The following is a 22,424-nucleotide window of genomic DNA, read 5'->3' as shown; positions in this document are numbered from 1 at the left end:
CGCCCGGCAACCTCTTCGTCCCTGTCACATCTGTGTGTGTAAGTGCCCGTCTGCCCTTGCGCTCACAACTGCATCAAAAGCCGGTGGACAGCCAGCCAGCATGCTCAGTGGTTGAGCATTGACCTATGAACCAGGAGGTCACGGTTCAATTCTCGGTCAGGGCACATGCCCAGGTTGCGGGCTTGGTCCCCAGGGGGTGGTGTGCAGGAGGCAGCTGATCCATGATTCTCCGTCATCATTGATGTTTCTCTCTCTCCCTCTCCCTTCCTCTCTGAAATCAATTTATATACGTGGCCCGTGGACAGAACAGTCGCTGCCCGCATATATCCCGGGGAGCCTGTTCTTGGTAGAAATGAGCTCACATGCGAGGAAGCACTTGGAACAGTCTGAGTTCCATGGGGATGAGGGCTGGTTTCTTGATTCACAGCCCAGAGGACAAGGACAGGGATGCTGGAAGAACCGCAGAAGTGGAGGCCCAGGGAGACGGGTCCTGAAGGACAGTTAAAGACGGCTGCTGACCAGGAGAGAGCCACACCTGGCATCAGAAGATAGGATTCGAGCTCCAATCCCAGACACACAGCTGACCAGTGTGGGCCACTCAACCGCTCTGGGCTTCGGTTCCCTTACCCGGAGGAGGGGCATTACCCGCCTGCTCTGCATCCCAGGGCCATTGGAGGATGACTGGGGTGGGGGTGGGGGTGCGAATAGAGGAGAAGGAGGGTGTGCGGAGTGACCGGGCTCTATGGGGCCTGCCTCTGCGGGCACCAAGGGCCAGAAGGAAGCCTGGCCCTCCTCCAGCGAGAAGCTCTGCACCCGCCTGGCCGCCAGCAGGCCTCGGGGAGAACAGAGCTGATCAAAGGCCAGCGTTGTCAACAGCAGGGTGGCACCTCTTCCCTCCAACTCCGACACCCTAGTGGCTGCCAGCGGGGCCTTCCTGCCCTCTAGTGGGCGCGGTTAGGAGGTGCACCCACTTCCATACCAGCAACAAGGTCTGGATTTCAGAATGGCCCCTGGCATCTATGAACTTTGTCCTCCTATAGACTTCTCAACAGTCCTTCCAGGTCTGTGCCAGCATCCGCATCTTTTTAAAAACATATATATTTTATTGATTTTTTACAGAGAGGAAGGGAGAAGGATAGAGTTAGAAACATCGATGAGACAGAAACATCGATCAGCTGCCTCCTGCACACCTCCTACTGGGGATGTGCCCGCAAGCAAGGTACATGCCCTTGACTGGAATCGAACCTGGGACCCTTCAGTCCACAGGCCAACGCCCTATCCACTGAGCCACACCGGTTAGGGCAGCATCTGCATCTTATAGATGGAGATCCCCAGGGTCAGAGAGTATGGACTCGCACAAGCTCACACAGTTCACGGTGGTGGAGCTGGGACTCGCAGGCCAGCGGTGTGTGCAGGGGTCCAGGCCCCTTTAGGGGAACTAGTTCAGGGCTGGGAACATGTGGGTTCGTTCTTGGAGGCGTTTGTCATGGGGAAGCCAGGGCAGCTGGCTCCGGATCGCCCACGGCCTCCTTCGGAACCCCCGCAGCTGCCTCCCCTCCGACCCGTGGGCGTCCCTGTGGCCAGGGCCCTTTTCCTCGGAGGTAGGGTCCCCACACTTTGCTGCAAAGGGCCAGACAGTAAATACTTGAAGCTTTGTGGGCTGTATGGCCTCTGTTGCCACTGTGGCAGGAATCCACCAGGGATAAGACATAAGTGAGCGAGCACACTGTGTTCCAATAAAACTTTATTTATTGACTGTGAGATTTTCACTTCAGATAATTTTCAGATGTCATCAAATACTCTTCTTCTTTTGAAATTTTCAACCATTTGACAATGTACAAACCGTCCTGAGCGTGTGGGCAGCCCAAAAAGAGGCGGGCAGTGGGCGGTCATGCCCCAACCCTTCCCCTGGGATGCAGGCGTTTGTCTTTAGTGTCCCGGCTTTCCCACCCCCGTCTGTTCCCCTGTTCTGGTTCTTCTTGCAATCCCCTCAATGCAATCCCCTCAAGGCGGCCAGAACCCTCAGCCCTGCCCTCAGTCCTCGGTTCTCTCCACCCTCTCTCCCATGGACACGCACGCATGCAGGGAGTCTCGCATGCCCCCTCTATCCACCAGTCCTCAGCCACAAAGCCTCTGTCCAGCTCCCCTGCACAGCGCACCAGCCCACCCGCTGGCCTTACACTCCCTTACCGGTGTCTCTTCCCTTCTCCAAACCCCAGAGGGACGTGGCACACTGCCCGGAAAGCACCCCGGGGCTGCCACCACTCTGACGGGTCTAAATCCTGATTCCGGCACCAGTCACGTGACTTGTCCTCTGGGTGTTCGTTTGGTCCGTGATTTACGCTGTGTTGTTGGAGAAGCAGCGGTGCTGTGACAGGAGGACTGAGCTAGGGGCCAGGGCACCTGGGCTCTGCTTCCAGCTCTGAACTGTGCGAGTTATGGTGCTGGGCTGTGAGAGCCGTGTGCATCGCGATGCACAGACCTGGTCTCAGAAGATGCCTTGGGGTACACAGACCTGGTCTCAGAGGATGCCCTGGGATGCACAGACCTGGTCTCAGAAGAGATAAAGATTTGGGCAGAGACTTCTCCCCCCCACCCCCAAATCCTAACTATGTGAGGTAATGAATGTGCTAACTAAACTTATTGTGGTTCTTCCACAATATATACATATTTCAAATCATCACACTATGTATGCACCTTAAACTTACACAATGTTATGTCAAATACATATAAGTAAATCTGGGGGGGGGGGAACCTGGAATAAAAAAATATATATATATATATATTGGAATCAACAGCATAAAGATGGTCACATAGCCCCGGGAAAGGATGACGTCACTGGGAATGTAGAGTAAAAAGGAAGAATCCTGAAAAACACCTGCAGAGCCTGTCTTAACCCTCTGTGGCCAGGAGGTGGCAGCATAGGCCATTAAGGGGTGTTGTGAGGGGCAGGAAAGAGGGGCTCAGGAGAGAAAGGTGCCCCCCCCCCCAAAACTTTAACCTCCTGCTTGGCACTACGTGCGGGAGGAAAGGGGAGCTGAACCAGAGCATATATGGGTGTACATGTAGAACTTTTTCCAACCAAAAGCTTCCTGGATGGTGATCAAGCAGGTGTTACATTTCCAAGAGCACTGGACTAGGAGCCCACAGAGTAGCACTCATTTGGGGGAAAGTGAAGGAGCACAGGTTACCTACTCCCAGGCTGCCTAGGTTCCGATCCCAGCTCTACTGTTTACTAGCTGTGTGACCTTGAGCAAGTTACTTAACCTCTCTGTGTTCCAGTTCCTTTATAGAATGAGAGTGTCTATCTCCATGGGGTTGTGTATTAGAGTAATTGATACACGAAAAGCTCTTAGACTGGTGCTTGGCAGGTAGAGAGTACTTAATAAATATTAGCAATTAATGCTGTTGTCTTTAAGATCCCACACTGAATGGGAAACCCTCCAGGTCACTCCTTCGCGTGAAGAGGCCCCAAGATCTCAGCCTGGGGACTCAGAAAGGTGGCTGCCATGTTAGCTCAGCCAATGGGGGGCAGGGAGGTCCTGGCAGGAGCCTCAGATTTCAGAGGCAATGCCAACACTGGGGTCAGAGGGCACATACTACTCCCCCGGCTACCCCAGTTTGTCTCTGATCCTGAACCTGGGCCGGGCATTAGGTGACTCAGGTTCCAAGGTCCTGGCTGTGTGACGCCGAGTGACTTATTTCCCTCTCTGACCTCAACGGTCCCTCTGGTTCTGGTACTGCCTGGTCTTTGGATGGGCTTGTGACTCCTCTCTGCCAGTCTCCTCCGACATCCTGCCCCACCGCACTCCGGCGTCCTTGGGAAAGGCTCCGAGCCTCTCAGTTTCCATCTTCCCTGTAGGATGCTTCTCAGGGTTCAGTAGGTGAGCCCAGGCTGCCAGGCTGCCAGGCTGCCTGGACTCCTGGGAACCAGCGTCTAAAAACAGCCGAGGGCAGAGCCGAGGAGGTCAGATGCCTGGAAGCAGGCTGCACGGGAGGGAGGGGTGGCGTCCAGTCACCTCGGTTCCAGTCCTGGGACATGCAGCATCCGGAGCGCCTGCCCTGCCATCATTTCCTGACTTTGTTGCTCAGAGCCTGTCACTGCTCCAGCCTGCAGCCCTCCCCCTGGTGGGTGGGCAGGGGGGGGGGGTGTCTCCACACTTCCAGACCCGATAGAGGGAGAGAGGGGAGAGGCGGGGGGGGGGGGGGTGGGGTGGGGTGGTGGTGGTGGTGGTGAATGTTTAACGGGGCTGGTGGCATCGGGGAGACCTCCCCCAATTGCCAGGAGCCGGGGCTGGCAGTTCTCCCCCAAAAGGGCCTCTCTTCAGAAGGCGCACAAGCATGACCTTCTCCTGACCCTGCGCAGGTGCTGCAAGCCAAAGAGAGACGTGGTTCTGCCTGGCGCTCCCCGGTCTCTGTAAGCAGCAGCGAGGAGCCGGGGCGCGGGCAGAGGACATGTCCTGGGCAGAGAAAGTCGAGAAATGATGAGATGATGGCTTGTTCCAGAGTGTGGGGCACAGTTAATCCGTTCTGGTCAGGGAACTGAACCGAAACCGGTAGGCAGGGTTGGCGAGATCATTTGTGACTCAATGCAACGTGAAAGCACAGGACTCCTTGTTCAAAAAGTATTCCGGGTTTCAAGAAGGCGGCAGTGAAGCAGGAAGCCAAGTGTGGGCCCCTCTGAGCACAGGGCCTGTGAGATTGCACAACCAGATGCTCATGAGGCCAGCCCCGCGAGAGCTGTCCTTCCTTAAGCACCTACTATGCGCTGGACAGGTTATGTACGTTACCTCATCTAACTCCTGAGCAGCGCTGTGAAGTAGGGTGATTGAGTCTCTCCGTGGATGAGGAAACCTGGAGCAGGAAAACCGCTTGCCGAAGGTCACAGGTGCTAGTGAGTGCGACCTGAGTCCAGACGCCTCGGAGGCCAGTCCTGTGCTCTCTGGATTGGTGCGGCCTCTGTCCTCCGGCTCGGGGCTGCCAGGAAGCAGGCATCTGAGCGCGGACACGCTGAGGTTGTAGCAGGGACTCCTCCCCAGTGTGACCGGCCCCGAGGGCTGGGGGCCAAGGGCTGGGAGCCGAGGGCGTGGGGCGGGGCCTGGGGTCACTGGAGCATCCAGGTGCCGCAGAAAACACACGTGCTCTGGACTCAGCCAGACCTGGACTTGTGTTCAGCTCTGCTTCTCACCAAGTGACTAGGAAAGTCTCTTGACCTCATTAAGCCTCAGTTTGCTCACCTGAAAAATAGGATAACGGTATCTACTTTGTGTTATCGTGAGGATTACATAGAGTGCCTGACACATAGCAGGCACCCAGGAGAGTCATTCCCATCAGAAAAACATTGGCTTCCATCCTCACCCCCCCCCCCCCCAGCTCTGCTCTGGAGAGCAGCCCGAGTTCTCCCCACCGAGCTCTCCTCCAGGCTGGTTAGGGCGCTCCCCCAGCAGCCTCTCCCAGGCGACTTGGCAGGGCTCTTTCACATGAGTTTCAAGGTCCACTGTTCATCCCCTCGGGGAGAATTAAAACGCCGAAGGTGGGGAAATGACCAACTTTCTGGGTTCTTACAGTCTTGGCGCGCCTGGCTCCTTTCTGAGGGGGCACTGCCAGCCCTGATGCCCATGCCCGCCTGCTCTCACTCCCCGTGGGTCTCACTTTCCTCTTCTCTGCGGGGAAAGCGGCTGGCCCCTTCCTCCGGGAAGGCCTCCTGCCCCTGGGAGCCTCCCACGGGGAGGCCGGGGCAGAACCTGGTGCCTTCTCGTCTCGAGGGAGGCCTGTGGGTTCTGCCCACTCCTGGCTGGAGTTCCTCCGCTCGACTTTCACCCCTCACAGGGGCAGGTCCCTCGGGACAAAGTCCCCTTCCAGTCCCCGCGGCCCAGGCCAGGAAGCGGAGGCAGAAGGTGCAAAGCGGGGGTGGATGGTCCGGTGGAGGGATACGTAAGGCCTGAGAGACCCTCTGCACCTGAGAAAAAAGAGCAAGTCCCCCCTTCCCCTCGCTCCCCCTCCCCAGAACTCAGCCAACTGCGGCCTCGGCTGCCGGGCGACGCCTGCCCCTTGGCCCGCTCTCCGGGAGTAAATATTGGATCAGGTTCAGGCACCAGCTGTCTAACTAAGAGCGAAGCTGTGGGCTCATAAAAGGCTGAGGTCCAAGGAAAGAAAGGCTGCACCGCACTGATGCCCCAGGGGGACCCTGGCAGGCTCCCTGGGCAAACAGGGCACCCGGCGTCCAGGCTGCTGCCCTCCTTCCCCAGGTGCACCAGGCACTGCCAGATACCGCCCGGGAGGCCGAGCTGTCACCCGAGGGGTTGCTCCCTGGAATGGCTTATCCTTGCCGGGGCGTTTGGCGAGATGGTGTGGTGTGGGGCAGTCCGGTGTATTCAGGAATGGTTCCTGGCGCTACCTGTACAGACTGACCACCACCGCCTGGACACACGGCGCAGCTCCCCTGGTAGGACCTGACTCATTCCGATGTATGCCGCCTGGCCGTATCTGTTCGTTCGTGTGTGGGAGCCCTGGGCCCAGCTGACCATTCAGGTGTGCCTGAGCTGAGCGGGTCTGGCACCTGCCCCATCTCACAGTGTGTGCGCCTGGGAGGCCCCGGGACCCCCCCCCCCACCCACACACACACACACCGTTCTGGGATGGTGAATATAGCCCCTGCTTCTTCCTCGCGCCTCCAGATGGGCCCCCATCCCTGGGCCTGTCCAGAGTCCTCTGGTTCCTGCCCCCTCCCACCTGCCAGGCCCCACTTCCATCCGTCAGGCCACACCTGGCTGCTCTGGGGCCCCAGCCCCTCCCAGGCAGCAGGAAAAGGGGAAGCTGGTCTGGGAGGGGCCCCAGGGAAATTACCTGTGACTCCAGGGAGCCATGTTCCCCAGAGCTGGGTTCAAGGTGGCCAAGGCCATAGATCTGGGCCCGGAAGCTTGCATCCTGCAGGCTGAGGTGGGAGAGGGAGGCCGCCTTCCCTCCGCAATGGACACACGTCCCCAAGCCTGGCCAAGGGCCGCGGAAACGTGAGGCTCAGAGAGGGCGAGGGGCGCTCCTCTGGGCAGGCGTGTCTCTGTCTGGGGCTGTGCTAACCTCGGAGGCCAGCACCGTGGGCCACCACTGCCAGCTGTCCTCACCTCTCCCTCCCTCCCTCCCCGGGCAGAGCCGTGTTGGCCGGGAGCCAGTCAGAGCCAGGATCACCCAGGGGAGAGGGGCAGGGGCCAGAGGGGCTTCTGTGCCTGTCTGCAGTTAGTTCCCGGGGTCTAGGTGGGCGCTGGCCATCAACCCAGCTGCTCAGTTTAAACGAAATGCCTCGCAAATGGATGCCAAACAGCGTCCACCTCGTCTCTCTGTGCCCTGGTTGTAGAGGCTCTGCCTCGGGGTCTCCCTGCCTCTGCCCCCGGTGAACTCCCTTCTTGTCGGTGCCCAGTGGTTTTCTCCGTGGCTCTGTCCTTCCCCATCAGCCTCCAGCCACTGGAGCCGGCTCGGAGCATTTCATCATCAGGCCCAAGCCGCTCAGGCGAGGGGTGAGGGTGGGTGCCAGGGAACTGCGGGATGACCGGTGCCTCGACAGGAGTGTTCTTGTACCCCTCCCGACCCCTCTGTGCGCCTCCCAGGCCCCGGCAGCTGCATCTCTCCTCTCCTCTCCTCTCCTCTCCTCTCCTCTCCTCTCCTCTCCTCTCCTCTCCTCTCCGCTGCTCCCTCCTCGCTCTGGACCAGGCAGCAGCACGAGGGAGGATGCAGGAGCCCGTGAGCAGCCTCTCCATCCTGCGGCTGTGGTCATGGCTGGCTGGAGACGTGCATCCAGGGCAGGCCAATCACGTGGCAACTCCAGCAGGATGTCTTTTCAGTACATTTGTTCCAAGTGGATCTAGAAGAGGGGCCGAGGGCTCGGGGCGGGGCGGGGGGTGGGGCGGGGGAGAGACCCTGCTGGTGCTGGCCTCGGCCCCTCTTGCCTTCCCTATCGGTTTGTGTCCCCCACTCAGCAAAGCAAAAGCAAAAGCAAAAGCTCTGCTGTTCAGCCAGCCCCCACCCTCTTGTCACCAGAAAAGTCTTGACCGTGAGGGGGGCTCCCCTCTCCCGAGAGACTTGTCCAATGAATCCTCCTCCTCACATCTCCTTACATCTCCACCTGCAGCTAGCCCACCCTTCCTTCAGTGTGACTGCCATCCGGCCTCTGGGGGCTGTCTTGTGCCCCCCCCCCCCCAGCCCTGCCCCAGCATCCATTCCTGTCAGCTCCCATCTAGTTGCAAACCAATGCAGTGTGTGTGAGGGTGGGGGGTGGGGAGGGAAGGTGGGGTAGATGTTCTCAGGCGACCTGAGCAAGGACTTCATACCCTGCCTCTTCCTGGGCCTCACCCGGCGGTCCAGCTCAGGTCTCCGGGGCAGCCCACGGGCTGGTTTGCTCTCGGCCCCTCCTGGCGCCCAGGTGGGAAGGCAGGTCCTTCCTCTTATCCCAGGCCCTTTCACTTCCCAAATCTCCTCCCAAGGTCATGGGAGGGCCCTGGGGCTCCCCACTCCCCTCACCCCACCCCAGCAGGACCTGCAGCAAGGCCTCCTCCTCGCTCTCCCCTCCCCACCTTGTCTCTGTCCTTCAGAGAGGGGCGGGCATGCGCCTTGAAGAGACAGGATTTGGTGTTTAATTATGGAGCAGGCACTTGGCAATGAGGCAGCTCCCAGCAGAGTGCGGTGTCTCTGGGCCCCTCGCTAATGAGACAGTGCAGAGCCAGCTGACAGAGGCAGGCGCTCATGGAGGGCCCCTCCTGGCTGCGGAGGCCAGTGCTTCTTAATGAGATCAGGAGCAAAAGCCACCTTCTCCCCCCTCCCCTTCCCCTTCCTCCTCCTCCTCTTCCTTTTCCTCCTCCACAGTCCGTCCAGCTAGGAAGCGGAGCTCTGGTCTCTCCTAACACGCGGTTCCGACCTGGACAAGCCCCTCAGTGGCAGTGGGGGTCCCCCCAGCACTCTTCCTCCTGAGCGACTTGTTTAGAGCAGGTCCTGATCCACACTTGGTGCTTGGGAGATGCAGAGAGGAAGCTCAAGGTGCCCTGAGTGCCCCTCAGGCTGTCTCCCCCTCGCCCCTGCCACTGCAGCTACCACGTCAGCTCAGGCCAGTCCCCAGCCCTGGGCCACTGGGTCCTCATCTTCTCTGGACCATGGGACCCTTCGAGCGAGCGTCTCACCAAGCTCACCTATCTCTACCTCTTTCAGAAAGAAGGACACTAATTGGCCTCTGATTAGGTTCCAAGAACTGGGCTGATGTTGTGCATTTAACCTTCACCAGGACCGATGGAAAAGGCACGGTGTTACCCCCGTTTTGTAGATTAGGAAGTCGAGGTGCACGGTGGGGAATAATTTGCCTTTATCACAGATAGAACTTGAATCCAGAAGACGGACTCCACCTGGACATGGCCATTCGTAGAGACCCTCTCTTCAGAAACATGCTCTGGCTCTCTCTCTTACACACACACACACACACACACACACACACACACACACACAGAGTCAACATTGACATATAAAGTTCTGGGTTTTCACAGACTCACTGAAGCCCTCCCCCTGCTCAGAGGTATAACCCCCCTGCGCGCGCCCCCCCCCCCCCCCATTCCCCTGTGTTTGGGACCCAAACTCTGAGACACCTGAGGACAGGGACTGGGCCAACCATCGTGCCCACTGGGTACATTGGTGTTTGCTGAAGGGAGAAACAGGAAAGTGAGGGGAAGAGGGAGCCGGGGAGGGAGGGCATGATCCCTGCCTTAAGAAGTTCAGCATCTAGTGGGACAAGATGGGCAAACTCAGACGCTTAAGTAACAGCTCCAAAGGAGAGAAGAGCCACCGCCGTCCAAGCAGGACCCACTTTGCTCACTGGACAAAGCACCCGGACGACGGAAGGCCGCGGGGGCTGCAGGACTGGGGTGGTGGGAGGACCAGGCGGCTGACGGAGCTGGCCGGCTTGGAGCCTGCCCGTCAGGAATAAGCCTCCAAGGTGCAGCTGGTGTTCCTGACGCCAGCTTTGTTTGCTCTCTCTCCAGGGCGGTGGGGGCTGGAGAGAGGGGCTGGGAGGCTGGCGCGATGCTCAGGCTCCTGCCTACTCTGTCTCTTCCCAGCACAGCCTACTGGCCCAGCAGCCCCCAGCACACCCACTGCTCTGCTCTTCCCCACCTTCCATTCACCCCTCTGCTTCCCACAATCAGACTTCTGCCCAGTCGGACCCCCACCTCCAGAACTGCCCTCGTCAAGGTCAGCAGTCTCAGGTGACAGACCATCTCTGTTTGCCTAGGACTTTCAATTCTAGAACTTTCTATTCTAGTCCCAGGAAAACCAGGACAGTTGGCCACTCTGTCGATGGCTTCCTAGTTGAGGAATTCAAGGATGCCTTTCATCTTGACCTCTAGGCTCCTCCTGGAGCCTCTTACCTTCTTGACTCCCTCTCTCCTCCTGTCCTGTCTTCCAGTTGCTCATTGGCCTCTTCTTTGTCAGCTCTCTTTCCTCGGCTGATTCAATTCTGCCATTTTGGTTCTGCAGACCGATTATGTGCTGGGTACGGGGGTGGGGGGGGTGGGGCGTGGGGGGGTTACAGGGCTAAAGGTGTGGTCTCTGGCCTCAGGAAACTCAGCCCAGGGAAGAAGACAGCCCCCATTTGCTGGGAGACAGGATGAGAGAAGCATGTAGATGGAACAGAAGTGCTTCAGACTGCGGAGTGATCAAGCATTGAGAACTGGACAAAGAGTGTGAATACCCACGTCCCGCGTGGTTCAGGATTTGGGCTCTGGAAGAGGGGCCACACACAAATGAAAGAGACGAGACAAGAAATAATAATTTGGAAATATTGGGGGACCAGGCGGGAGCCCAGCTCAAGAGGAAGGACTCCGCTTGGGCTCAGGCCTTGCCATCCTTTTATTCAATTTGGAATACACCTAGAGCCCTTAGGCAGGCAATTTCCAGTAACAGGCAGACTATCTTATCAGGAAGGATTTACATGACTGTCTGGTGGGGAAGTTGCTTCAGCTACCATTGTCTCCACTAAACAGTCGGTGTACAGCCCTGACCTTTGCCAGAGCTCAAGGGTCACCAGCCTTCCGGGTTCCTTGTCCGCACCTTTCTGCTAGTGAAGACAATGGACGGCTTCCCGTAAAAGAGGTGGTAACTTCTGAGATGGGCTTTGAAGAATGAATAGGAGTTTTCTAGAGACCAGATGAGGAAGGAAGCCTCTTCAGTTGGTGAGAACATGTGCAAAGGCATGAAGCAGTGGCATTCAGTTGCGTGCAGGAGGCAAGGCCATCAGTTTGATGTGGCTGACGAGGGAGGCAGAGACCAGGCTAACAGGACCTCCTGTGCCCTGTCTCACAAGTGAGTCCATGAACGAGCTTCCAGAGGTCCAGAGGTCCCCAGATGAAGGGGAAATACACATATATTTCGTCATGGTGAGTGAGTTCCAGTTTTCTGCAGATTCTGAAGGAGGTCCTGGGGCCCCAGAGGACCGCTGTGGGAGAGCCTCAGAAGCAGCTGGCAGCGGAGGCCACTGGCAGCTTCTCCTTTTTCGTTAGGGCCTCTCTGGGGAGACATGACTGCGGGGAGGACGATGAGCTATAAACGCTAGAAGCTAGTGTAGGGGGGCCCCGCGGGGTTGAAGCTTCAGCCCTCTTCCTTGGCCCTGTGTAAAGTCTTCCTGAGGCAGTCCGTGATCCCAGCCTGCGGGCCTCTCCAACAGGCCTTGTAGACATTTCCACCATGTTCTCCCTGGCCACAGCTGAAATCAGCGTCTGAGCCCGGCACATGCTAGAGACCAGATAAACGTTTTCAGATTGAACTGAGGCCCGCTCTATGGGGTGGGCACAAGTAGGCTTATGGCTGTGAGTACACGAAACACCGAGTTTATTCCGCATTCTTATTAATGATTGCATTATTTTCCATATGATCAGCTGTAAACCTACAACTGTAAGCCCTGTGTAATGAACGCAGGAGCTGGATTTTAGATCTTTTTGGGGATCAGCAACTCTTTTACCCAGAAGTTACAAAATTCTTAAGGCTTTTTTTTAAAAAAAAATAAATTTTATTGATTTTTTACAGAGAGGAAGGGAGAGGGATGGAAAGTTAGAAACATCGATGAGAGAGAAACATCGATCAGCTGCCTCCTGCACACTCCCCACTGGGTGTGTGCCCGAAACCAAGGCATGTGCCCTTGACCAGAATCGAACCTGGGACCCTCGAGTCTGAAAACCAATGCTCTATCTACTGAGCCAAACCAGTTAGGGCTCTTAAGGCTTTTTGAAGAAAAATCTATAGTTCCTTTCCTTACTTATTAGTTGAAAAGCAATGGCATACTCTGAGCACTCACTATAATACAAGTAGCAGTCTCTGAGCCCATCTCTAGGTGAGCATACAGAGGCCCAGGGCTAGAGAATGGATGTGGGAAGTCCAGTTTGACCATCTCTCTCTCCCCTCCCCCAGCCTGCATGGGGACCCTCTCAGTGACTGGCCAAGCCTTGTTGCTAGGGGCCACTTTCCCTTTCCTCCACTCTGTGCGGTCGTTTCCTTGCTGTGGCAATGCAGGGACCAGACGGATTGTGCAGTGTGGTATGTTTGGGAGGCACTGCTGGATGCAGAGGTGGGGTTCTAATTGGCTTGATGGTTGCTAGGGTCAACAGGGCTGTGATTGGCTGACTCTGTTTATGTGCCCCCCACCCTGTCCCAGAACCTTCTGTGGATGCAGCTGTTGCTCCCTCTGAAGTCTGAAGTGGCCATGCCTGGTGTGTGTGGGGGTGTGTGTGTGTGTGTGGGGGGGTGTGCACACTCGTGTGCATATACACACATGCCTGTACATACAGCACTGCTTGGGGCAGTGATCCATCACTGGAAAGCAATGGCCTGGTTTTATCCAGAGGAGGAATAAGAATTGGCTGAGTCCAGCCAAGTCCTGTTGTCCCTACTGACCACATCCTAGGGAGCCAGGCCACAGGGCCTGTCCTGGGCTCAGGTCTCTGCTGCCGTTCTCCCTCCTCCCTGCCAAGGGCCTATCTGCCCCGGGGAGAGTTTTGCTGGTTTGTTTTCAAGATAACTTTTTAAAAAATACGTATTTTTTATTGATTTCAGAGAGGAAGGGAGAGGGAGAGAAAGATAGAAACATCAATGATGAGAGAGAACCCTTGATTGGCTGCCTCCTGCATGCCCCGCTCTGGGGATTGTGCCCACAACCTGGGCATGCACCCTGACCTCCTGGTTCATAGGTCGACGCTCAACCACTGAGCCACGCGGGCCGGCTGGGCTGCCCTGAGGAGAATTGCACTTTGTTCTTACTTCGTTTCCCATCTCTCTTATCTTTACGTGTCTCCCTCTGGCCCAGCGCTAATGATCTCATGCACATGCAGATCTTTACAGCTTACTTTTACATTCACACTCTCATTGAACCCTCCTGAGAGGAAGGCATTCCCACCCAACATTCCCATTGTGCAGAGGAGGAACACTGAGGCCCAGAGACATGAAATGACTCCTGTACCCCGCAGGGTGTGCCTGCATTGCATGGGTGTGGGAGGGCCAGAAAGAAGAGCCGCGGCGATGTGCAGAAAAGAGATATCTGTTTGCTGAGCTCTCCCTGGCTGGATGCTGTGCCTCCCAGGGGAAAGTGGGGCAGGCTTGAATTTGTTTTTTTCAGAAGCTATTCCCATACACTGCCCACACGATCTGTGAGCGAGAGCTGTTCCCAGCTCCCCCCTCCGCCCTCGGGCGCCCAGGGACGCCTGTCCTAGCTGCGGAGGCCGGCATTGGGCTGCAGAGAAGGGCAACAAGCATGGGCTGGGCGCAAGTGTACATCCCACGGAAACCTCGCAGCGCCCTCATGAGAGCAGGGCTGTTACCACCTGTGTGACAGACGGGAACCCGGAGATGTGAGGAACCGACCGAGGTCACACGGTCTACGTGGCTTTAAGCGGTTTTAAAGCGCAAGGTCTTGCTCGGTGGGGCAGCAGGACGGGAGCCCCCTCGTGAGTGGGAGACCCAGGTGGAGCTGCATCTACTGAGTGAGCCTGTTGACAGACGTATGGGGGGAAACGGCATGGGAGGAGCGCGAGGACACCCAAGGGTTCAGAGGGAATTTTTAGAAGGGCCCAGACAGGGCCCAGAAAAATGAGGATGGCTCCAACAGTGTGCACACAGGGGCTCCCCATCCAGCTAGTAGGCTCTCCCAGAGTCTCCCTTACCTGGTGCCCTGTTCTACCTGCCCATCTGGGGCTGCCAACGTCCCACCTGCCATTCGATGGGCTCCTTCTAGACACCCATCGGCGGCCCATCCCCTTACCCCGACCCCAAGGAGCGAGATAATGCCTTGAAAACGGAAGATTTCAGAGATTCTGAAACACCATCCCATGCCAGGGGAGGGGGAGGATGCCGCCGTCTCTGAGCAGGTGCTTGGCCCCACGTTGTTGAAGCTGTCACCTTTCCTCTGTGAAATGGTCCCTGGTTTTCTCTGGATTCTTCCTCTGCCCCAGCCCATAGTGCCTTGCAATGTGACTGCTCCTCTGCGAGTCCCTCTCCCTCGGGATGGTGACCTGCTTGAGAATAGGGAATGCGACTTAAAATCATCCCTATGTCTCCGGGGTCCGGCACGTAGCAGGTGCTCAGTGAATGTTTGTTGAATGGGCAAACAATGGTAATTGCATCTTTTTTTTTTTTCAAATTGAGTTTCTATGATGACCCAAGCCCTATGCTTTGGTGTACATTATTTTTAATGTACAAGATCAATCTTAGTAACTTTGTTTTACAAATGGCAAAACTAGGCTCAGAAAGGTTAAGTCACTTACCTGCCCAAGGCCACACAGCCAACGCAAGGCGGCTCTGGGAATCAGGGCATCCCTAAGGGTCTCCCAGCCTGGCCTAGCATACCCATGGTTCCAGCCTTGACACTCTTCGCTCACTTGTCTTCTAGACTCAAACAGGCACCAAGTTCTGTGACCCGGTCTCCTAACTATCTCTAATGTACATTCCCTCCTCTCCTCCTCCGGCCTCTGCTCTAGTCGAAGCCTAGAATTGATTGTTCACCAGGATTCACCTCCAAATTGGGGTTCTCATCTCCAGGTTTGCCCTCACCATCAATCCTTCACTTGGCTGCCAGAGAGCTCGTCCTCAATCCCAGACTGGTGATAATCTCTTTCCTCTGAAATGCTGCACGTTGCTGCGTGTTCTCAGGGATGGAGTAGAAGGGTCTTCAGAAACCAGCATCGGCCTCCCTTTATGGCATCACCTCTAGTCCTACTGATTCTAAGCTCTTGCCTCACAGAACTGTGTGTGTGTGTGTGTGAGTGTGGGGGGAGGGGGGGTGTTCTCTTGCCCATGCACTTTGCAGGCGGTGTGAGACCTCCTGGAAAAACAAACAAACAAAAAACCCTTCCCCCTCCCCAGGGCCCTCTCACCCCATAGGCCTCAACTCCAGCAGCGAATGACCCCTCCAGGCAGACGCAGCTCCAACCTCAGTCCTGCAGCCTCCTAACTGTTTCCTTAGCTGCCCCATTAGACTGTGAGCTCCCTGAGAGTAGGGACTCCCTTTCACTCACCTTTTGTACCCAGACACTTGTCTATTATTGGGCAGTAAGAGATGTGCAGAAAGGTTTTGTGGAAACTTATTCGCCTCATCCATCCTCCTGGTTCTCTCGTTTGCCCCATTCCCTCTAATCCTCTAAAACACAGTTGCTTTTCCATAGCCCCTCTCTCTGCCCTTCCCTGCCTCTGCCTGGCCTCCTTGTCCCCCAGTCTTCTTACCACAGACATGGATTATAGAACCAGGTAGATTGCTTCCTCTCCCCAAAGCCTGGAGGTTCCAGATCCATCCTTCTTCACACCCCTTCAACACTCAGCAGTTTGTTTTTTTTAAATAAAAAAATGAATTGTGCCCTAACCGGTTTGGCTCAGTGGATAGAGTGTCGGCCTGCGGACTCAAGGGTCCCAGGTTCGATTCCGGTCAAGGGCATGTACCTTGGTTGCGGGCACATCCCCAGTAGGAAGTGTGCAGGAGGCAGCTGATCGATGTTTCTCTCTCATCGATGTTTCTAACTCTCTATCCCTCTCCCTTCCTCTCTGTAAAAAATCAATAAAATATATTTTTAAAAAATGAATTGTATTTATTATTTTGTTAATCCTCACCCGAGGATATTTTTTCCAATGATTTTTAGAGAGAGTGGAAGGGAGGGGGAGAGAGAAAGAGAAAGAAACATCAATGTAAGAGAGACACATCGATTGGTTGCTTCCCACACGGGCCCCGACCAGGGCCTGGGATCCAGCCTGCAACCCAGGTATGTGCCCTGGACCAGAATCGAACCTGAGACCCTTCAGTCCGTGGGCCGACGCTCTAGTCACTGAGCCAAACCAGCTAAGGCTCCGCAGTTTTATTTTATTTTATTTTAAAATATATTTTATTGTTTTTTTACAGAGAGAAAGGGAGAGGGATAGAGAGCTAGAAACATCGATGAGAGAGAAACATCGACTAGCTGCCTCCTGCACACCCCCCACCGGGGATGTGCCTGCAACCAAGGTACATGCCCTTGACCGGAATCGAACCTGGGACCTTTCAGTCCGCAGACCGACGCTCTATCCACTGAGCCAAACCGGTTTTGGCTGCAGTTTTATTTTTATAAAGTGTGTGTGCCCAGGAAATCTACCTGCCCTGGCAGAGCAAACAGAGATGGCAAAGAGTTGGGAGCCCCCTCGCGGTTGCCCCTGTGGACTACCTGCGGGACACCCTCCTGGGGAGCCCAGCTGCTGCCGTCCTCCGCCACGCCACCCCCTGGAGTCTAGAGAGGCCTCGCGCTGCCCGCTGTTGCTGGAGGGCAGATGGCTGGCCGGAGGGTGAGACCGCGGGCCCTGTCTTCTGGACAGGAAATTGTTCTAATCTCAACAACACTCCTTCTCCCCAGGGAGAGGCCCCGGCTCAAAGCCTAGGGCCTAAAGGGCGGCGGTCACTTCAGATCAATCCTAGGAAAGGGTTCTTCCCAAGAGACCTCCCCACCCCCCCACCCCCCGCCAGGACCCCCAAACCAAAGAGGCCATGCCCACTGGCAGGGCAGAGGACACAGACCTTGATTTGGTGCCCATCAGATCTGAGGTGCCACCCCCTCTCCTCACAGCCCTCAGGAGGAAGCAGGGCTGAGAGGGCCCCAAGGGGACCACTTGGCCTGTCACCCCATCTCAGTCTTCCTTTGATCCCTGAAGTCGGATGTGCGGGCAGAGTCGCCATGGGCCGGGGTCCTAATCGTGGCTTCTCACGAACTGCTTGTGGGGCTTTGGGCCAGTTCACCTCCTTTCTGGGCCTCAGTTTCCCCTTCTGTAAAATTAAAGCTGGGCCAGCCCTAGCTAGTCCGTAAGTATTCTTGGACGCTTCTCAGTGGACCTGCAGGGTTTCATTCTGGAAGGACAAACTGAAATAGCTTCAGGGTAGGAAGTGGGGGCGATGGCTATTGGTGGGGCTCCTTCAGGCCCTAGAGAATTGGGGCCGACCAGGTGGGAGCTTTGTATCTAAAGGGAAGTGACAAGTCCCACCGGACAGGGCAGAGGAAGGGCCCCAGGGCGACTGCTGTCAAGAACTCTAAAGGCCAGACTGACCTACTCGACCTGTCTGTGCACCTTCGGGCCCGACCAGGTGCTGGGCGCAGGGTCAGGCTCAGAAGGTGGGAGAGCTGCCTTTAAAGGCAGGCCCTTCAGCAAATCACCCAGGGCCCTGGCCCCGTCCTGGGGTGCTCCAGTCCAGAGGGTCTCACCCCTGAGTCAAGGCTCTCCCGGCCAGCCCCAGAGGAGGGCCGGCAGAGCCCAGGCCTGGGACCCAGACCGGAAGAGGTGCTCGGACAGGGTGCCCAGAGTGGGCGAAAGGGGTGGGCACCCGGGCCGAGGGAGCCGCGGAGATTGGCAGCTGCTGTGCAGCCCCGGGAGGGACGGGGCGGAGTCAACTTGTACACGTGAAAAACTCCAGCGGGGCCGGGCTTTCCCTTCCTCCTCCTCCTCCTCCTCCTCCCCCTCCTCTTCCCCACCTTCCTCACTCCTCCCTTCCCCTCCCCTTCACCCTCCCATCCAGCTCAGGTTGCAGCCTCTCGGGGAGCCGCTCACCTTTCGGGAGCAGGGCCAGCACCTCCGAGCCGGGGCAGGGACCCCGACCGGGCGCGGGGCGCAGCGCCCATCCCCGGGGCCCCAGGACGCGCGGTGAGTCCCGCCGGCGGGGCCGGGAAGGAGGGGCGTGGGGGGCACCGTGGCGCCGGCGAAACGGAGCAAAGGTGAGCTGGGCAGCTCTTAAAGGCGCCGCTGCCTTTGCTGGGGGCGAGGGGGTGGGGGAGCCTGGGGGAGCGGCGTGGGAGATGGGGGATCGCGAGGCGTGCTGGGGGTGGTGGGCGATGCCCCGCAGAGGCCAGTCTCAGGTCCCAGGTGCTCAGGAGGGAGGGCGAGTTTGCACTCTCTCCCCCCCCATCCCCCCACCCCCTCCCCCGAGTCTGCCTCGGGACTCCCTTGGGCCCCCGAGCTTGGTCGGAACCCTGGCAAGCAAAGTTTTCCACTCAGCGGCGAACCTGGCGCTTTCCAAGTGCCCTTCCTTCTGGGGAGGGCAAGGGTCAGGAGTCTCCGGCGAGAAGGGAACCGGCGAGTGTGGGGCCAGATCGCTGCCCCAAGGGCTTTCGGGGCTCCCTGGGAACTTTCTAGAGCCCAGCTGGGGGCGAGGCGGAGCCCTGGGGTGAAGGTGGAAGGACGCGGGAGGCTCTGCAGGTTCCAGCGCTGGCGGTGGCGGGAGGGGGTTAGTGCAGCCTCTGGGGACTGCCGCCTCCTCTCTCTTCCCACCCACGAGCCCAGAGGGGCAGCGGGCCCCCCGCGTGGTAGCCCCTGGCGAAGGGTGAACGGCCATGGGAAAGGGTGGGCGGCCGGCTGGGCGAAGGCGATGGGGCTGGAGGGTGGTGCTGTGCGGGGGGACAGGATCAGGCGTGGGAAAGGCGGTGTGGAGGACGAGGACGCAGGCCTGTGGTGGGAGGGACTGCTGAGACAGTGGCTGGTTTTCTGTGCTCTGGGGTCACCGTCCCGCTAGGCACCCCTGGCCTCGTTCTAGTTCTCTCTGAACCCCTTCCTGACGCAGGGGTGGGAGCTGGGGAAGCGAGGAGTGGAGGTCAGTTCTGAGAACCCCATCCCCGCCCCCCCAGCCCGGCCCTCGGCCGTTGCCCAACGGTGGCCTGGGCCCTGGGTGACTCACTAACACCACTGGCGTGGCCCTCCTGTGTCAGCGTCCTGTGAGGTCCGGCATGTTCGCGTGGCCTTTTCCACCGGGGCTGGCCACGCAGCACAGTCCTGGACACTGGCCTGAGGGAGCCAAATCCTCGAAGACGCCCGGGGAGTCTGGCCAACAGGGTTGCCTAGTCCTCTCAGGGCCCCTCCTTGGCAGGGGGCTGAGGCCACAGCGGTTAGGGTTGGGGGACAGGGAGGCAACATTGGCTCCTGGGTTTGGGTCTGCATCCTGAAGGCCGGGTGGAGGGGGTCACCCTGCCGCAGCAAAGCTACTGTCTAGGATTACCCTGCCCCGGCCGCCTCCTGTGTAGCTGATGAGCCAGGGAGGTTGACCTCCTCCCACCCCTACAACCACACTGCCCATTAGGTTCCTGGGAGTCTCCCCGCCTTCATACCCCCCCCCCAAACTTACTGGGTTTCCAGAGCTAGAGTAGCTTCAGTGAGTTGCCCGAGTGGCTACCATTTACAGAGTGTCTACTCGGTGCCAAACAGTGTGTCACACAGCTTTAGGAGTGGGTGTTATCACCCCCATATTACAGGGGAGGAGGACACAGCTGCTCTGAGAAACCAACTTGCCCAAAGTCGCAGAGGTGGGATCCAGCCCACTTCCGTGGGACCCCCAGCTCCCTGCTCCGCCTCTGCCCCATCAAAGGAGACCCCAGCCCACCTGGACTTCTCTGGCTCCAGCTCAGCCCCAGGAGAAGGAAGGATGGGCATGGTGCTCCAGTAAGAGACTCCCGTGTGTCCTGTGCCAGGCAGAGCCAGCCTCTCCATGGGGCGCAGGAGAGAGGGCACCAGATCTGAGGAACGAGAAGGTTCCTGGTCTGGGGTCTCATGGGCTCGGCTGCCAGCCTTGGAAGCGCCGCGCCCTCACACCCCCCCCCCCCCACCCCGGTCCCCGTCCCCAGGCCTCTGGGAGACGGAGCTGCCTTCATAGCTGCATTTGTTGTCTCTAAGCCAGACTCTGTCCTCTGCCCACCTGTGCCTTCTTGTGCCCAGGCACCCAGGCTCCATGCTGCTGGGCGGAGCTTGGCTCGGGTCCTCCCAGCTCCTACCCCAACCTTGCCTCTCCTTTCCCTGGGACACCCCATTTGGACTTTTGTCCAGCATCTCCATCTCTCTCTGCCCTGGTTCCTTCTCTCCTTTTCTCGTTTGAAGCCTAAAGGGAGGGGCTGGATGGAGCCGAGCTCCAGCACACACCAGCTGTGTGACTCCTCTCTCCCCGGCCAACTCCTGAGCTTCTTCCCCCAGCCTCGGCTGCCTCAGCTGGGAAATGGGGGTCCTGATCGGGAGGGTTGTTGTGCGAATGAAGTGAAGGAGCACAGTTGCTGGCACGCAGCAGCTGCTACGTAACCAGTAGCTGTACGTGCTGCGGTTGGTTATTTGGAAAGGGATTTCCTAGTCATGGCGCTGCGCCTGCTCTGGGGTAGGGAGAGACCCGGGCAGGCTTTCCTAGTCCCGCCAGGCCAGGCTCTTAGTCTCTTTCCTGCTCTTCCAGGTTGGGGAGGAAGGCTCTGCGTAAGAGAATGAGGGGGGTGGGGTGCAGGTTGGATGGAAACCTGCGAGAGGAAACCAGGAATCTGTGCTGTGGGGACTCTTCCCGCTAGCGTCCAGGATGGCACTGGGAGCTGGAAGCCTTCAGCTTCCCCCTCTGAGGCCTGGGGCGGGGGTAGGGGGGCAGATCTCCTTCCCTGGGGTAAGAGGACCCCCCTCCCCCAGCACTTAATTAATTGCAGTGCCTGTTCTGCTCTGTTGTCCATGAGGGAGTGGCTGGCCTGGGTCCAGACTCACCTGATTAACTTCACGATCCCTTTGGGAACGAGTCACATTTCTCTTCCCTAGCCCTGTGTCCCGCCATAACCCCTTCTCTCCCCACCCCGGACCCTTCACCTTTGTCCTCCTGGCATTAGCTGCTGAGTGGGCACTTCCCCATCTCCAGGGGGTGGGAGCAGACCAAGGGTAGTCTTGTCTTGTTCTGGTCCCCACAGCTGTGGACACACACAGGCAGAGCCCACTCCCAGGCTGGGCTCACGTAGGGCAGGGAGAGGGTCTCACACCCAGGATCTGACACACCCGTGGCTGGGCCGGCAGGAGCTGCCCGGGGGCACAGCCGCAAATCGGGAAGAGGAGAGCGGCGAGCGGCGGCCCATCTCAGCCAGCCCTCCTGTTTGAAGGAGCGCCCATCTGCTCCTGACACCTCCGTAGTGGTTCCATCTGCAGAGGAGGAGGGAGCGGGCGGCGAGTGTGCGGTTTGGCTTTGAACCGAAAAGGGTCTTGACGCTCTCTGATCACAGGGGTGGCCCCTGAGAGGACAGCTGGCCAGGACTTCGGGGGGGACAGTGAGTGATGAGACCCCTGTCCTGGAACTCTGCATGATGGTCCCTCCCTGTGCTTCTGCCCCACCCCCACCATTCACGTCTTCCCTTAGGGGTTGGGATGGACAAGGTGTCTCTGTAATGGCTGGTGCAGTCGTTCATTTTCTACCTGTTGAGCGTCTCCCTCCTGTCAACCTGCCAGGGTGGAGGCCATGTATGGGCTTTGGGGTCAGGGGTCAGTTCAAATCCTGCCTCTGCCATTCCGTAGGTGGTTGCCTAGGCGAAGGAACTTGCTCACCCATGTTTGTTTCCTCATTTGGCCAATGGGGAGAGTAATAGTGTTACTTCATGTGGTTGTGCGGATTCCAATGAGATAATGTCCACAAACTCCGAGCTACTTAGTTGTTAATCCTCACCTGAGGATATTTTTTCCATTGATTTTTTTTTTTTTTTTTTAGAGAGGGTGGAAACGGGGGAGGAAGGGAGGGAGAGAGAGAGAGAGAAACATCGATTGGTTGCCTCTTGTATGCACCCTGACTGGGACTGGGGATCAAACCTGCAACCCAGGTACATGCCCTCGACTGGGAATCGAACCCGCAACCCTTCGGTTCATGGGCCGATGCTCTAACCATCTAGCCACACTGACCAGGGCCACAGTCTCCTAGCTTCTTGCCTTACCTGGTGGGTGCTAGATTCTAATGCCATACAGGCACTGGATGCTCCGGGGCAAGGCTTGGCAAACCGTGGCTCTTGGCCAAAGCCAGCCTGTTTTAGTAGGGCCCATGAGCTAAGAATGTTTTTTACAGTTTTATGTGGCTGGGGAAAATTCCACAGAAAACACGAATATTCTGTGACACTTGAAAATTGTATCAAATTCAAATGTTAGTGCCC

General features: G+C 57.7%; 1 long non-coding RNA gene across 1 annotated transcript; it reads right to left on the bottom strand.

Annotated features, from left to right (window-relative positions):
* Positions 1–14,417: 14,417 nt before the first annotated feature.
* Positions 14,418–21,434, bottom strand: LOC114227313 (uncharacterized). The gene is made up of 3 exons (XR_003613353.2): positions 21,109–21,434; positions 19,886–20,018; positions 14,418–14,525 (listed from the first exon to the last, which is right to left on the bottom strand). It is a non-coding gene; the product is annotated as an uncharacterized LOC114227313 (long non-coding RNA).
* Between the last annotated feature and the right edge of the window lie 990 nt (positions 21,435–22,424).

This window comes from Eptesicus fuscus, chromosome 22 (genome assembly GCF_027574615.1).
Source record: "Eptesicus fuscus isolate TK198812 chromosome 22, DD_ASM_mEF_20220401, whole genome shotgun sequence".
NCBI lineage: Eukaryota > Metazoa > Chordata > Mammalia > Chiroptera > Vespertilionidae > Eptesicus > Eptesicus fuscus.
Note: the sequence above shows the minus strand (reverse complement) of the source record. Positions and strands in the feature narration are given on the sequence as shown.